The 16,276-nt window shown below is 39.0% G+C and overlaps 1 pseudogene; it reads right to left on the bottom strand.

Annotated features, from left to right (window-relative positions):
- Positions 1-3,082: 3,082 nt before the first annotated feature.
- Positions 3,083-15,714, bottom strand: LOC121999536 (annotated as a pseudogene).
- Between the last annotated feature and the right edge of the window lie 562 nt (positions 15,715-16,276).

Genomic DNA, 16,276 nt, shown 5'->3' with positions numbered 1-16,276 from the left:
TAATTCTCTCAAGGTAATTTGAGGTGGCTCTCTATTAATCTCAAATCTTGCAAAAGTGGAGGGCACTCAAGCTATTCTTAGCAAATCCACTACCATAAGCTTGCTTTTCATCTAATTCAACCTTCATCACAATATCAAGATGCATAATTATGAAAATTCACAACCATTGGAAAGAAGAGAAAATTAAAATGTAAAGGGAAGAATTAATTCTGATAGAGCAAATAAAAAGATAAAGTTCAACTCAAGGTGGAAGACATGGAATTAGAATGCTATGTGATGTTCAATTTCAGCCACGCATGAAGTTCTGCATTTCTTCATCCCATTGCTTCTTGTTACTAATTTGGTTTTGTAAACACACCAATCTGCAATCTTCCTTTAACTTCGCTCTATTCCCAGTGCAGATTGTATCCTCAATTTTCAGAAACTGAACTAGCAACTAACATTCTGTTCCTACAACTCCATTCATTTCCTACGCTGGAGCTTCTTCGAAATCCCCAATTGAATCTGAAATTCTGCACTCTGGAATAGCAAGAAAACCTTGGAAGAAAGTTAATAATTTAACTCCATTCATTTCAGATTAAAATAGCAAGATAACTTGGCACAATTCAACAAATTGTCTTTGGCACAAAACTGGTCTGCCTTTACTTCGAACTAAATCAGGATGCAGTTCCTTCTGCAAATGTTCACTTCTTTTCTCTTAACACTCTCTTCTGCATTTGACAGACAGTAAAGCTTACTCTCTTTCCCTGCAATAGCACAAAAATTTCAGCTTGGATTTACTTTTTCTCACTGCAGTAACAATCCAAAATTCAGGCTGCCATTTTGGTTCAGTTTCAGTTTCTAGCTTTGTTTCCTGGTTTGGTATACAATTTCTTCTCTTAAATCTTGTAAACTCTGGAGAAGAAGGATAACCAATTATCAATACTAAGTGGCAGCTAGATTTCAGTTTTTGCTATGGTCATTAGCCCCTTAAACTCCATTCTACACTCTAGTTTCAGCTTTCCTTCAATGCTAGACTTTGTATCAATCTAACATGTTCACCCACAAGAAATTTTCAATACTCCTTCATGTTGTCTCTACAGACCCTTACAATGCTTATCCAAAGTCCTTCCATTTTCCAGCAGCTCTGGCTCATCGCAATTATCATTCCAAATTGGCACAAAACTGCCATTTTATTTTTTGCAAAACTGCATCTTCTGATTTTCTGCACTATACTCATTCATGTCATTTCAGCAATCCCCCTCTTTGTTTTCCTTGCTCAATTTCAGATTTGACACTCTATTTCTTGGATTGATTATCACTTCTCAACATCACTATCTTCTCTATTCTTATCCTTCAACCCATTTCAGCTTTTCAATTACTATCCAGTGTCACTGCCATTCCATCTTGCATTGTTAAAATGAATTTTATTAGAAGCTACTGATGCCACATTCCATTTGTTACTTCATGTTTCAGCACTTCATCTGAGCTTCAATTATCCTTGAGATCATTCCTGAAATCTTGATACTCCATTCATTCCAAAGTTCCTGGATTTGCAAAGCTTCCAACTCTTTCAGGACTTCACATAGAATTCTGAACTTCAGGTTTGAACTCTTGATATCTCATCTGATGCTACTGCTTACTCAATTCAAGCTTCAACAATTTATTTCCATAGATGTTTACAATCAATGAATCAAATAATAGCTTGAATTTAAATCTTGTATCAGCTTATAACATCAATTAAAAGTTCCTGCACTTCAGAATTTCAGTAATTCTGCAACTTCCGGAATTCTGTCCAGCAATTTAATAAGGAATGGAAAAGTAATAAACACAATTTGCTGCTGGTAATACAAGAATTCCATTTAGTTCCCAAAGATTTTCAACGCTGATAATGAAATAATTGCACATACTTGTTTCCATTTGTACAGAATTCTGCTTTTCAGATTTCCTCACTGTATAAAGTTCTAATTTGCTGCCCTTTTCCATTTCAACTTCTCCAAGTAAATGATAATATGTTCAAGTGCTTCATTGATGAAATGTTACCACCAATTGAATTCCTCATTATCATCCATTGTGGTTAGATTTCTATAGTCACAGAAATTCATTATTTCTGCATTCTTTTGTGCCCAAATAGGTTCCTGAATTCATCTTTCCTTGTTTTGCAGACTCCATGAAGGGTAGCCTACCATTTGTTTTAGCATATTTTTAAATTTCAACTAAGCTTCCAATCATTTGAATTTTGCATTCCGAAATTTGATACAAACTGATACAAGATTTTCAGCTCAGCACTTTAATTTCTACAGATTTCCAATCTGGTTCCAGAATTCCAATCTGCACAAATACTGAATAAATACTTCATCTCGCATTCAAATGTAACAAAACTTGGAACAAACACTCAGCAAACTTCCACTGTGCTTCCTCATTTCAGCATTCTTTTTCTAATTCCAGCACAAAAGAACTCCAATTTCAAACTAAACACTTCCCCCACACTTAATCATTTGTCCGTCTCGGCCAAATAAAATCATCACATATCATCCAAATTAACCACATCCAAAGAAATAAAACATGAGAAAAGAATAAAGATATGATGAGTCATGATAAGAGAAATAGCAAAAATAGGTGAGGGAAATGTGATAATGGAGCAAATTTCATAAAAATGACTCAACACTGCTCAAATGGTATAAATCAGATTTGAAGCAAGTTCTAGAGTGAAATAAGCTACAAGTGCATTACTCAAAATAGGCTCAAACCTCACTAGGTAAATAAAAATTATCATACCATTCCATCAATCAAGAATCCATCACTAGTATCAACTTCTTGCAATCCTAGAGTTCAATCATGCCACAAAGTCTTTAAACAAGATAATCAAATTTAACATCCCTTTTCAAATCCCTTAAAATGATACAAGGAAATGTCAAAATAAGGAAGTACCATTTATTCCTAAAACAAAGACTATCAAGCTTAAAGAAATGGTAACTATCAAGCACCTAAAGTGCAAAACTATAACTATGCAAAATAAAAACTACTAATGAAACTCAAAATTTATTTATGCAAGAAAATTCTAAATGAAACCGAAACTTCTCCTAACATATAAGAAAAACTACTAAAATCTAAAATTTATTCATTTGCAAAGAAACAAAAGATAAAGTGAAACTCCCCTCTAACTCGGGTAGATAGCATCAACATGTTCCATTTCCTCCACCACCAAACCCTTAACTCCTTCATGAAACTTTTTAAGCCTTTGTCCATTAACTTTAAAAATCCGGCCAGTAGACATATCCTGGATCTCAACCACTCCATAAAAGAGGACATTAGTAACACAATAAGGTCCTTCCCATCTAGATCTCAACTTACCTTTGATCAATTTGAGACGAGGTCGATATAGAAGTACTTTGTCACCAATTTGGAATTCTTTCACCTCAATTTGTTTGTCATGAAATTTCTTGGCCTTTTCTTTATAAATCCGTGAGTTTTCATAGGCTTCCAATCTAATCTCTTCAAGTTCTTGAAGTTGCAACTTTCTTTCTTCTCCAACCGTGTCACTATCAAGGTTGCATGCTTTAACCGCCCAATACGCCCTATGTTCAATCTCCACAGGCAAATGACATGCTTTTCCATACACAATCCTGTAAGGGGACATTCCAATAGGGGTTTTGAAAGCTGTCCTATATGCCCAAAGTGCATCTTCAAGTCTTTTGCTCCAATCTTTTCTATCCGGTCTCACAGTCTTTTCAAGAATTGATTTCACCTCCCTGTTAGACACTTCTGCTTGCCCATTTGTTTGCGGGTGATAGGATGTAGAAACTTTATGTGTAACCCCGTACTTATGTAGCAAAGCCTTCATGTGTCTGTTATAAAAATGAGACCCTTGATCACTTATGATCGCCCTGGGTACTCCAAACCTGCAAAATATGTGAGACCTGACAAAACTAACAACAACAAAAGAATCATCAGTCCGAGTGGGAATGACCTCCACCCATTTGGAAACATAATCAACTGCCAATAAAATGTAAATGAAACCAAAAGAGGTAGGAAATGGACCCATAAAGTCAATACCCCAAACATAAAAAATCTCACAAAATAATATGAATTGTTGAGGCATTTCATTTCTAAGTCCTATATTCCCAGTTCGTTGACACCTATCACATGATCGATAAAAAACATAAGCATCACGAAAAAGGGTAGGCCAATACAAACCACATTCTAATATTTTCTTAGCAGTTCTTTGTGGTCCAAAATGTCCTCCACACTCAAAAGAATGACAAAAAGTAAGTACAGACTGAAACTCAGAGTTAGGTATACATCTCCTAATGATCTGATCACTACAAAACTTCCACAAATAAGGATCATCCCAAACATAGAATTTTGAATCACTTTTTAATTTATCTTTTTGAGCTTTTGAAAATTGTTTGGGATAAACATGTGCAACTAAGAAATTCATTAGATCCGCATACCATGGAGACTCACCCTGCAGCTGTAGAAGCTGCTCATCCCTGAAATCATCATCAATGGCCGAATGGTCTAAGTCTCCTTCAATCCTGCTCAAATGATCTGCAACCAAGTTCTCCTTCCCGCTCCTATCACGTATCTCTACGTCGAATTCTTGAAGCAGAAGCATCCATCTGATTAATCTAGGCTTTGCATCAGGCTTCTTGAGGAGATACTTCAAAGCTGCATGGTCAGAAAAAATAATCACATGAGAACAAAGAAGATATGATCTGAACTTATTTAAAGCAAAAACAATAGAAAGAAGCTCTTTTTCTGTTGTTGTGTAGTTTGCTTGAGCTGAGTCCAAAGTCTTGGAAGCATAGCAAATAACATGTGGTGCTCCATCCACTCTCTGTTCTAGTACAGCTCCCACTGCATAATCTGAAGCGTCACACATCAACTCGAAAGGTAAGGACCAGCCTGGGGGTCTGATAATAGGTGCCGAAGTAAGAGCCTCCTTCAATCTGTCAAAAGCTTCTCTGCACCTCTGATCGAAATCAAACAAAACATCCTTCTGAAGTAGCTGAGACAATGGTAGAGCAATCTTACTGAAGTCTCTAATAAATCTCCTGTAGAATCCTGCATGACCAAGAAAAGCTCGCACCTCCCGCACGCATGCGGGGTAAGATAAAGAAGATATAGCGCTAACTTTAGCAGGATATACTTCAATGCCCTTCCTAGAGACTATATGACCTAAAACAATGCCATGCTCTACCATAAAATGACACTTTTCAAAATTTAAAACCAAATCCGTGTCGATACTGTTGGAGCAATCTAGTGACCCTAGGTTTTGATGTTTGGGCAAAGGTTTAAGTTAGGTTTATTATTGTATTTGATATGCATTGTGAGTGTGCAGGATACAGGTACAACAAGGAAGTCCAAGTGTGATCTTGGCAAAGGAGGAAAGTTCAAGGATGAGTCTTGGCGGTGTAAGTCCAAGCATGTAGTCTTGGCAACGTAAGTCCAAGTGTAACTTGGCAATGGATGAAGTCCCGGAGACGTGACCTCTTGGCAAAGGAAGACCCGACAATAATGACAAGGCCGATGGAAGCTCCAGAAGACAAGACGTGAAGGATGGGGAGGCATCCGAGGGACGCAAGGCTGATGGAGGAGGCTAGAAGGCTAGGTCTAGGTTGGTCGGGCAGGGACGAGTGCTGAGAGATTGTACTCGGAGTAACATACTAGAATTACTGTAGCAGTCGACTGCATGTTTTAGCAGTCGACTGGTGCAGTCGACTGGCAGCGAACAGAATGTGTGAAATCGAGCCGTTGGGGTGTAACGGTCGAATTTCCACAGAGGGCAGTCGACTGCATGTTTTAGCAGTCGACTGGTAGGCGGGGTTTTCAACCCGCGGGCTATAAAACCAAAGCTTGGGAGCTTGGTTTGAGTTGACGAAATTAGACTTGGTTAAGGTCTAATTAGTAGTCTACAAGTGCTCAAGAGTTTTCCTTGTGTCCAAGAGGTCTTGGTGAGTTTGTGGTGAGGTTTCTCCACCCACAAGGAGTTTGAGCTAGCCGGAGGTCTTCCGGGGAGTAATCCACCGACAGATAGGGATCGTCCACCTTACGGACACGCTGTGGAGTAGGAGCTTTATCTCCGAACCACGTAAATGATCGTGTAGCTTGGTTTGCATTCTTTCTTGTCTTGTATTTTGTTTAGCTTGTTTATTTTTGTATTATTCCGCTGCGCAAGCTAACAACGTAGGAAGCGAACGATTTGGGTGAGCCACTATTCACCCCCCTCTAGCGGGCACATCGGTCCTAACAATTGGTATCAGAGCGAGGGCGCTCTTCTACGGACTAACCAACAAGAGAGCAAGAAGCTAGAGGAAGAAAAAGATGGAGTCCGAAGGACCGCTCGGATGGGATATCCGAATTCCACCTCCGTACGACAAAGAAGACTTCAATTATTGGAGGAAGCGGTTGGAGACATGGTTCCAAATGGATTGGAACCAATGGGTTGTCTTGAGTGACTCATTTGAAGCTCCTACGGACAAGAAGGGTAAACGCCTCCAACCTCGGCATTGGACCGAAGAGCAACGGGAACAAGCGGAGGCCGATAAGAAGGTAACAAAAATCTTGTTAAATATATTACCTTCTAACATCCTTTTGAGTGTAGGTGAATACACAAGTGCATGTGATCTTTGGAAAAAGATCATTGTCCATCATGAGAACCCTACACAAATCCAAGAAGAGGAGAAGCCCAAGGAGAAGGGCTCATTGGTCCAAGAAGAGAAGGACCAATCGAATGTTGACATAAGTTCAACATTCGAGGAGGAGAAGGAAGATGAGGAGGTATGATCCACATCTTCAAGGGAGGAAGAAGTGGAATCATCCACATCTTCAAGTGAAGAGGAAGAAGAGAAATCCGAGGAAGAAGAGAAATCCGAGGAAGAGGAGATCTTGGAAGCTCAACCCGCCACCTCAACTACCAAGAAGAACACAAAGGACAGCATCAAATGTTTTGAGTGTGGTAAGATAGGGCACTACAAGAGTAGGTGTCCTTCACTCAAGAAGGTAAAGGAGGTAAACCCTAAACTCACTAAAGTTAATATAGAAACTAATGTGAGTTGTAGGAAGAAGAAGAAGGAGAAGAAGCACATTAGGTGCTTTACATGTGGTGAGTGGGGTCACTACCACACAAAGTGCCCAAGGAAAGGAGAGCTCATGAAATTGGCGTACTTGAAGAAGTGGGAGAAGAAGGGAGCTTCCAAGGTAAAAACCAAGGTATCATTTAATGAATTCATTCCGTTGACACATGATAAAAAGCATGCTAGAAACAACTCTTATCATCTTAATGTTATTTATCATGAGAATAGGAGGCATGATAACCTTAAGGATAAATATATTCCTCCTCATGCTAGATTTGCCACACCTAAGGTTAGGAAGGTAAATAACAACTTAGGCAATAATACCAAGGATTTTAGATATATGCCTAAAAATAGAAATGCTCAAGGATTCAATGAAAAACCAAAATCTAGGGATTTATGGGGTGAAAATCAAGTCTTGAGGACAAGACTTGATAATTTAGAAAGGACCTTAACAAGAATGGAAAATATTCTTAGGGGTCAAAATGAGCATAACCTAGGAAAAGCTAGACAAGAGCCATCCAATGGCTATAGAGGTTTGGGATACAAACCTAAAGCCAAGAAGGATGTGACTTCCTTTCATAGGGTTCCATATAGTTATGGGACCAACCCTAGGTTCAGAGGTCAAGTTAAAGATACTAGGGAAGGAATCCCTAAGAGTATTTTTGGCAAGACCAATGTGACTAAGACTTCTAAGAAGTCCAACAAAGTCACAAAGAAGGTCACAAGGGAGGTCATCCCTAAAGTTGATCTAATAAAGGTGACTAAGGCTCCAAAAAGGCCTAATAAAGTCACAAATAAGGTTACAAAGGGAGTTAACCCTAGAAGTGACCTAGTGGAAGTGACCAAGGCTTCTAAGAAGCCAAGAAAGGTCCTTAGGAAGGTATCTAGGGAAGTCATCCCTAGTGAGTACCTAGAGCATCCAAGGAGCACCAATAGGTATTGGATTCCTAGGAATATATTCTCTACACCCTAGATGGGTTTAGAGAGTGTCAACTCCAATTGGAAAGGTAGTTAACCCAACCTTGGGAAAGTTGACACTTGAGAGCATTTTCAAGGTGATTGTTAACCTTTGAAAATGAAAAGGATGATAAGTGTTACTCTTTGAAAAAGTAAAATGTGTCAAAGTTTGAGGAGTTGAATCTAATTTAAATTGACACACTTGAGAGAAGCAAAAGTAATGCCAAATTTGGAATTCGACATTTTATTATGGAATTAAGGGAAATGTAAACCTTAATCCAAATTATCACCCTTGGAGAGAGTAACATGTGCCAAATCTTAAGGAATTATCTTTGAATTAAATTGACACAATTTGGAGAATCATAAGAAATACCAAGTTGGGATTTTGGTATCTTTTTAGTGATTTAAGAGAAATCTAGGTCCTAATGTAAAATATTTACTCTTTGGAAGAGTAAAATGTGTCAAACGTTGAGGATTTGAACTTAATTTAAATTGACACATTTAGAAAAGGATAAAAAATGCCAAGTTGGGGTTTTGGCATTTTCATGAGAAATCATGGGCAATCTAGGGTTAAATTTTGAGTTAGCTAGGTTTAAGGACACTTAGATAGGTAATCTAGGTATCTTATGTATACTAATTTGTCATGTTTTGTTTGCCCATCATATGTCATGACATCATATCTATTTTTTTATTCATCTTTATTATGAAAAACATAAAAATATCATGTCATGTCATACATACATCATGTAGTTATAGCATATTTTTCTTTAAAAAAAATTACTTATTTTGATGTATGCCATAAAACATCATGCATTACTTTAATTCCCTTGTTATTTAAGGACAAATGACATCTATTATAAATGGTAAATATCCCAACAAGAGGGATTATATCAAGTGACATCCTAGATGGATGATCATGATTTTTAATATGCCTAGATAGAGATGCATGATCCCTTAGTTTAGGGCAAGACCAAATATACATCTCACAAAGAACTATAAGATGACTTGTATGTGTTTTATACACGTTAGATACAAGTGAGATGTTAAGATGGTGAACTAAACTTAAGATGTTGATCTAGTGCATCTTGTTGAGTTTTAGGTTCATCAAAACACATAGTTATGTGTCTTCCAATCATTGGGAAAGCTAATGTACAAGTCATGTGCATTGAGCCCAAAGAACGTGGTTGGATATTGGTTTTAAAAAAGATTTCAGAATACTTTTGAAAAACCTTGGTGAAGACTATCTTTTGATATTAATCATCATTGGAAAGTTAGACACAAACTAGGAGAAAACATTGAAATTTTTAAGAGTTTTCAAATTTGTGTCAATCTTTGAAAATAGGAAGTATTTTCATAGAAAACTATTTTTCCTTGATAAAGTATACTCTAAATAATGTCTACATGAGTTTTCATGATGAAAACAAGTATGGTTTGGTTAAGAAAAACCAAAGTGAAGTTTCGGTTGAGGTTAGTTTCATTATTGAATTTTTAACCTCAAAACTTCAAGTTTTGGTTTTCCTAATTATTTAGGAACCCCAAGTCATTGTTGGTGCAATGATAGAAGTTTAACCATGTTTTTATGGGGAGTTACTCCTTTAAAACATAAAAATCTTTTCCAAGACCAAAAGGACGTCAAATGTTAAGGTAGCACATGACATTGGTATGGGAGGTGTTACCAAGGACAAGGGAGAGTCATCCAAGGCCAATAAGAAGGAATATGCTAGGGTAGCATATAATTATAGCAAGGATGAGGTGTCCAAGATTAAGGACAAGAAGAAATTAATCAAAGACAAGGTGTCTAAGGTTAAGAAGGTGAGTTTAGTAGGCCAAGTGTCACCCGAGGTGCATCGAAGTGACCTAGCTATAGTGGATGAGTCACCAAGGGAGGTGACTAAGGTTAAGATTCCTAAGGTTAGGAAGAGCCTTTGGGACCCATGGTAGATGGGTTATCAAATGTGCCAAGTGGTTAGGAGACGGACTTAAGTCTCTAACATAGTGGGTTGGCACAATTGAGTTGAGTTTCATGCATAGAAATATGAATTGGGTTTATATTGCATGAAAATTAGTTTTTGATATATAGATGCCATATAAACTAATGCTAGTGATGCATTATGATTTAGTATGGGCAAATACATCAAGAGGAAGCCAAAACTAGGACTTTAGGTCAAGGTTCAATTGAACTTTTTAGCTAGTTTTGTGTTTTGTGTCAATCTTGGGATTGGTGATAGATATATTTTTATATATATTTTTCCCAAGTAGATATTGATATAATAGACATCTCCACAAAATTTGGGGATTTTTGGAGGTCTGTGGAATTTCTGGCGTATTTCTGAAGTTGGCTAGAAAAGGCTGATTTTTTCATGAATAGTGTACCAGTCGACTGGTAACACTGTTCACGGGCACAGAATATCTCTGTAAGCTCGTTTTCATGGGGGCAGTCGACTGGTACTTATTGCAGTCGACTGATACGGTCTGAAAATATTTTTCAAGTATTAGAAAATGACCAAAAGAGTGGTGAACATGTATGTAATCTTATGGGGGATTAATACATGATGTTTATGGTCATTAGATGTCAAAGAGTCCAATAATTGAGATATTGTTGGAGTTTTTTTTGATGTATGGCAAAGGGGGAGAAGTTTAGGTTTAAGTGGGAAACTTACATACCTTTGCAAGAAATCCTAGCTCAAGGGGGAGCTTAGGTGAAGGGGAAGCGATTGCTCATTTATTAGCAAAAGGGGAGAAGTTTACCTTTGCAAGAAATCCTAACTCAAGGGGGAGCTTAGGTGAAGGGGGAGCCTAGGATTAGGTTCCATGATTTATGCATGTGTAGATTGCATGTTTATTTGCATTATTATTGATATATTGTTTCCCTAACTTAAACGGTTTGCCAAACATCAAAAAGGGGGAGATTGTTGGAGCAATCTAGTGACCCTAGGTTTTGATGTTTGGGCAAAGGTTTAAGTTAGGTTTATTGTTGTATTTGATATGCATTGTGAGTGTGCAGGATACAAGTACAACAAGGAAGTCCAAGTGTGATCTTGGCAAAGGAGGAAAGTCCAAGGATGAGTCTTGGCGGTGTAAGTCCAAGCATGTAGTCTTGGCAACGTAAGTCCAAGTGTAACTTGGCAATGGATGAAGTCCCGGAGGCGCGACCTCTTGGCAAAGGAAGACCCGACAACAATGACAAGGCCGATGGAAGCTCCAGAAGGCAAGACGTGAAGGATGGGGAGGCATCCGAGGGACGCAAGGCTGATGGAGGAGGCTAGAAGGCTAGGTCTAGGTTGGTCGGGCAGGGATGAGTGCCAAGAGATTGTACTCGGAGTAAAATACTAGAATTAGGGTTTACTGTAGCAGTACTGCAGCGCTACTGCAACAGTACTGTAGCACTACTGTAGCAGTACTGTAGCAGTCGACTGCATGTTTTAGCACAATGACTGCACCAGTCGACTGCTAAAACATGCAGTCGACTGGGGCAGTTGACTGGCAGCGAACAGAATATGTGAAATCGAGCCGTTGGGGTGTAACGGCCGAATTTCCACAGAGGGCAGTCGATTGCATGTTTTAGCAGTCGACTGGTAGGCGGGGTTTTCAACCCGCGGGCTATAAAACCAAAGCTTGGGAGCTTGGTTTGAGTTGATGAAATTAGACTTGGTTAAGGTCTAATTAGTAGTCTACAAGTGCTCAAGAGTTTTCCTTGTGTCCAAGAGGTCTTGGTGAGTTTGTGGTGAGGTTTCTCCACCCACAAGGAGTTTGAGCTAGCCGAAGGTCTTTCGGGGAGTAATCCACCGACGGATAGGGATCGTCCACCTTACGGACATGCTGTGGAGTAGGAGCTTTATCTCCGAACCACGTAAATGATCGTGTAGCTTGGTTTGCATTCTTTCTTGTCTTGTATTTTGTTTAGCTTGTTTATTTTTGTATTATTTCGCTGCACAAGCTAACAACGTAGGAAGCGAACGATTTGGGTGAGCCGCTATTCACCCCCCTCTAGCGGGCACATCGGTCCGAACAGATACATCTACTCAAAACTCGAGACAAGTTTTCCAAACATGCATCAAAGGAAGAGCCATAAACAGAAAAATCATCCATGAAAACTTCCATGCAATGCTCTAATAAATCACCAAAAATACTCACCATGCATCGCTGAAAAGTACCTAGATCATTGCATAATCCAAATGGCATCCTACGATACGCGAATGTACCAAAAGGGCAGGTGAAGGTAGTCTTCTCCTGGTCCTCTGGGTCGATCCAAATATGAAAATAACCAGTATAACCGTCAAGAAAACAATAATGGGATTTACCTGCCAGCCGCTCTAACATCTGATCAATAAAAGGAAGTGGATAATGATCCTTTCGGCTTGCTTGGTTCAGCTTCCTCTAGTCCACACATACTCTCCAGGAATTCTTCACTCTCGTGGGCACCAGTTCGTTCTCTTCAATAGCTACCACTGTCACCCCTGACTTCTTCGGAACCACATGGATGGGACTGACCCATTTACTGCCAGAAATCGGATAAATGATGCCAGCCTGTAAGAGTCTAGTCACCTCCTTCTTTAGAACATCCAAAATCAATGGGTTTAGTCATCTCTGTGGCTGTCTCACTGGCCTCACATCCTCCTCTAAGTGAATCTTATGCATACAAATGGAAGGACTGATCCTAGGAATGTCTGCCAGAGTCCATCCAATTGCCTTCCTATGATGTCTCAGAATCTCTAACAATCGTTCCTCCTGATCCGGTTCCAAATTCTGAGCTATGATGATAGGTAGCTGCCGATTCTCTCCCAAATAGGCATACTTCAAATGCTGAGGCAATGACTTCAATTCCTCCTGTGTCTGGTCATTAGTAGGTGATTCTAGGGGTAGTGCTGTTGAGCAATCCCCTACACATACCTCTTCCTCTCTGAGCGATCCTAGGGGTAATGCTTCTCCTAAGCAATCCCCTACGCATTCACTTAAGTTAACATCATATTCCACATCTAAAATATCTTCCAACAATGCAACGAATTCATTCTCCATACCAAAATCAGAAACCTCTAAGTCTGAATCAACATCTGACAAGAACTCCATGCCATCCAACTCCTCCGATATATCCACGCTAAGTATAGAATGATCCTCTCTAGGATGCTTCATAGCCTCAAAAATGCTGAAACGAACCACTGTGTCTCCTATCTCCATAGAAAGAGTTCCTGCATGTACATCTATCTTGGTTCTAGCAGTCTTCAAGAATGGACGTCCGAGAATAAGCGGAGCCCTGTTTGCAAGCACATCACCCTCCATATCTAAGATGTAAAAACCTGCAGGAAAAATTAACTCCCTCACTTTTACCAATACATCCTCAATTACTCCTGCTGGGTGTGCTTGACTTCTATTGGCCAACTGAATCACTACACCTATAGGCTGTAAAGGTCCAATTCTTAAAGACTGAAAAACTGATTTAGGCATCACATTAATAGAAGCTCCAAGATCTAACATCGCATCCTCAAAGATACAATCTCCTATCACACAAGGCACTATGAAAACTCCTGGATCTTCACACTTCTGAGGAACTGGCTGAAGTAATGCTGAAACATTCTTTCCCATACTTATCAATTCATTCCCCTTTAATTTCTTTTTGTGCACACAAAGATCCTTGAGGAATTTGGCATATTTTGGAATTTGCTTAATCATGGTAAGCAAAGGCACATTCACTTCAACCTTGCTGAATAATTTCACCAATTCTTGTTATTCTCTAGCCTTTTCTTCCTCCATTTCTTTTCTTGGTTGTACACTTCTTTGAGGGAAAGGTAACGGAATGGAAGACTCAGCTCCTTGCTGGTTAAAAGTTATGTCCAGATTTTGCCCAGAATTTCCCAGATCCTGTGCTGAATTTTGAGCTGAATTTTGAGCTGCTGTTGGAGTAAAATTCACGCCAAAATCTGCTCCATCAAGTTGATCAGATCCTGAAGCTGCCGGTTGATTGAAATGTTGTTGATCAGCTCCGTTAATCCCATGCTGTGCAGAATCCGGTTGCTCTGGATTTGCTAGAAAATTCTGGAAACTTTGTGGAGTCAAATCTGAAGCTGTCCTGGATATGCCTTGCTGTGATCTAGCTGAAAAATTCAAATTTGGGTCTGAAATTGTTTTACCACTTCGAAGAGTTAATGCACTCACATTTCCTTTAGGATTTGGAGTCGGTTGTGAAGGTAATTGCCCAGATCCTTGATTTTGCATCTGATTAATGTTGCTAGCAAGCTGCCCAATCTGCCTTTCAATGTTTTGCAATGCTGTATCAGTCCTCTGCTGATGTTGCTGCTATTGCATCATCTGTTGTTGTTGTTGAAGCACTTGCTGCATCAAATCCTCAATTTTTGAGCTGCTAAAGTTCTGCTGAGGTTGCATTGATCTTGGGCTTGTAGAAGAAGGCAGTGCAAGCTGAGATTGGTGCTAATTTGCATTACTAGGCTGCTGGAAATTCAGAACAGGTTGCTGAACATGCTGGAAATGTGTGTGTTGATTCTGTAAATTCTGAAACTGTGGCTGACTTGCAGTATTTGAATGCTGGAAATTCTGGAATGGTTGAAATTATTGATTTTGGCTGAAATTTTGCTGAAATTGAGGTTGCTGTTGTTGCTGAAATTGCTGTAAATGACTTGCTGGATGATTCTGGTAATAATGCTAATTCTGTTAATGCTGATAATATGGCTGATGAATCTGCCCTTGTGGTTGTTGCTGATAAAATGCATTCCCATACCTCAAATTAGGGTGATCCCTCCATCCCGGATTGTAAGTTGAAGAGTTGGGATCATATTTGTGTTGCTGAAATTGAGGTCTTGAAATGGCTGCAATGGATTCATCTTGATGTAGATTAGGACAATGATCCGAAGAGTGATCTTGACTTGAACAAATTCCACACAACTTCATCATTGGTAAAGGAAAATTTGAAACATGACTCGAATTTTGCAACGCCATTTGCTTTACTAGAGAAGTTAATTCTTGCAAATTATTCCTAATTTCTTGTTGTTCAGTTGAAACCAAATAAGTTTCATTAACCACTCTAGTACCAAGAGCTCTACTCCCGAATTGCTGTGAGTTTTCCACCATATTTGAAATTAGCTCTCTTGCTTGATTTGGAGTCTTATTCACCAAAGCTCCTCCAGCTGCTGCATCTATCATGCTCCTATCCATGGGAAGTAAACCCTCATAAAAATATTGAACAAGGAGCTGGTCACTAATTTGATGTTGTGGACAACTCGAACACAGCTTCTTGAATCTCTCCCAATAATCATAAAGAGTTTCTCCCACTACTTGTTGAATACCACAAATGCTCTTCCTGATAGTTGCAGTCCTAGAAGCTGGGAAAAATTTCTCCAAAAATGCTCTCTTCATATCAATCCAACTCGTAATGTATCCAGCTGGAAGGCAATATAACCAGTCTTTAGCTGCTCCCGTCAAAGAGAATGGAAAAGCCCTCAACTTAATGTCTTCTACTGAAATCCCTTGTGGCTTCATGGTGGAACAAACCACATGGAATTCATGTAGATGGCGGTTGGGATCCTCTCCTGATAAGCCTTGAAATTTGGGAAGCAGATGAATAAGTCCTGATCTGAGTTCAAAATCTCCTGCCAAATCTGGATAAGTGATGCATGAGTACTTATAAGCCACATCTGGTGCTGCAAGCTCTTTCATAGTTCGATCCCCTTCTGTTATCTAATTATCCATTTCTGAAATTCTGCTCTCACAAGTTGCTGCTGACCTAGCTTGTCTCCTTAAAGCCCAAAAGGTTCTCTCAATCTCCGGGTCAAGTTCAAGCAATGTTGCAAAGGAAGACCTAGTCATGCAAGCCAATAAACAATCAAAATTCAGTAGTTATTCAATCAAATCAGAAAAATTAGCAAACTAAAGCTGAGAAAATTATTCATAATCCAAAACAAACAAATAAACAAATCTAGCTAAGTTTAAAAGTCTCCCCGACAACGGCGCCAAAATTTGGTAGCTATCCAAATTGATGTCACAAATAAACTCCCAAATTAATGTTATGATCGAAAACCCACAACTACACGAGGAAATGTTTTAGTATAAGGCCCGAGTCGAATTTCCGAGGATTTTGCTAGAATGTGCTTGTCTTGAATTAAGAACACTCTTTTTGGGTTTTCTAGTTATGAAATGGGGATTTGGTATTCAAAATGACTCTTTACTGTGAAAATTAAATCACATCCAAATGCTACCCTATAGCAATTCGAATTCTGAACAGATCAGAAACAAGTTCTACCAAATCAACAGTA

This window comes from Zingiber officinale, chromosome 7A (assembly GCF_018446385.1).
Source record: "Zingiber officinale cultivar Zhangliang chromosome 7A, Zo_v1.1, whole genome shotgun sequence".
In the NCBI taxonomy this organism is placed as follows: domain Eukaryota; kingdom Viridiplantae; phylum Streptophyta; class Magnoliopsida; order Zingiberales; family Zingiberaceae; genus Zingiber; species Zingiber officinale.
Note: the sequence above shows the minus strand (reverse complement) of the source record. Positions and strands in the feature narration are given on the sequence as shown.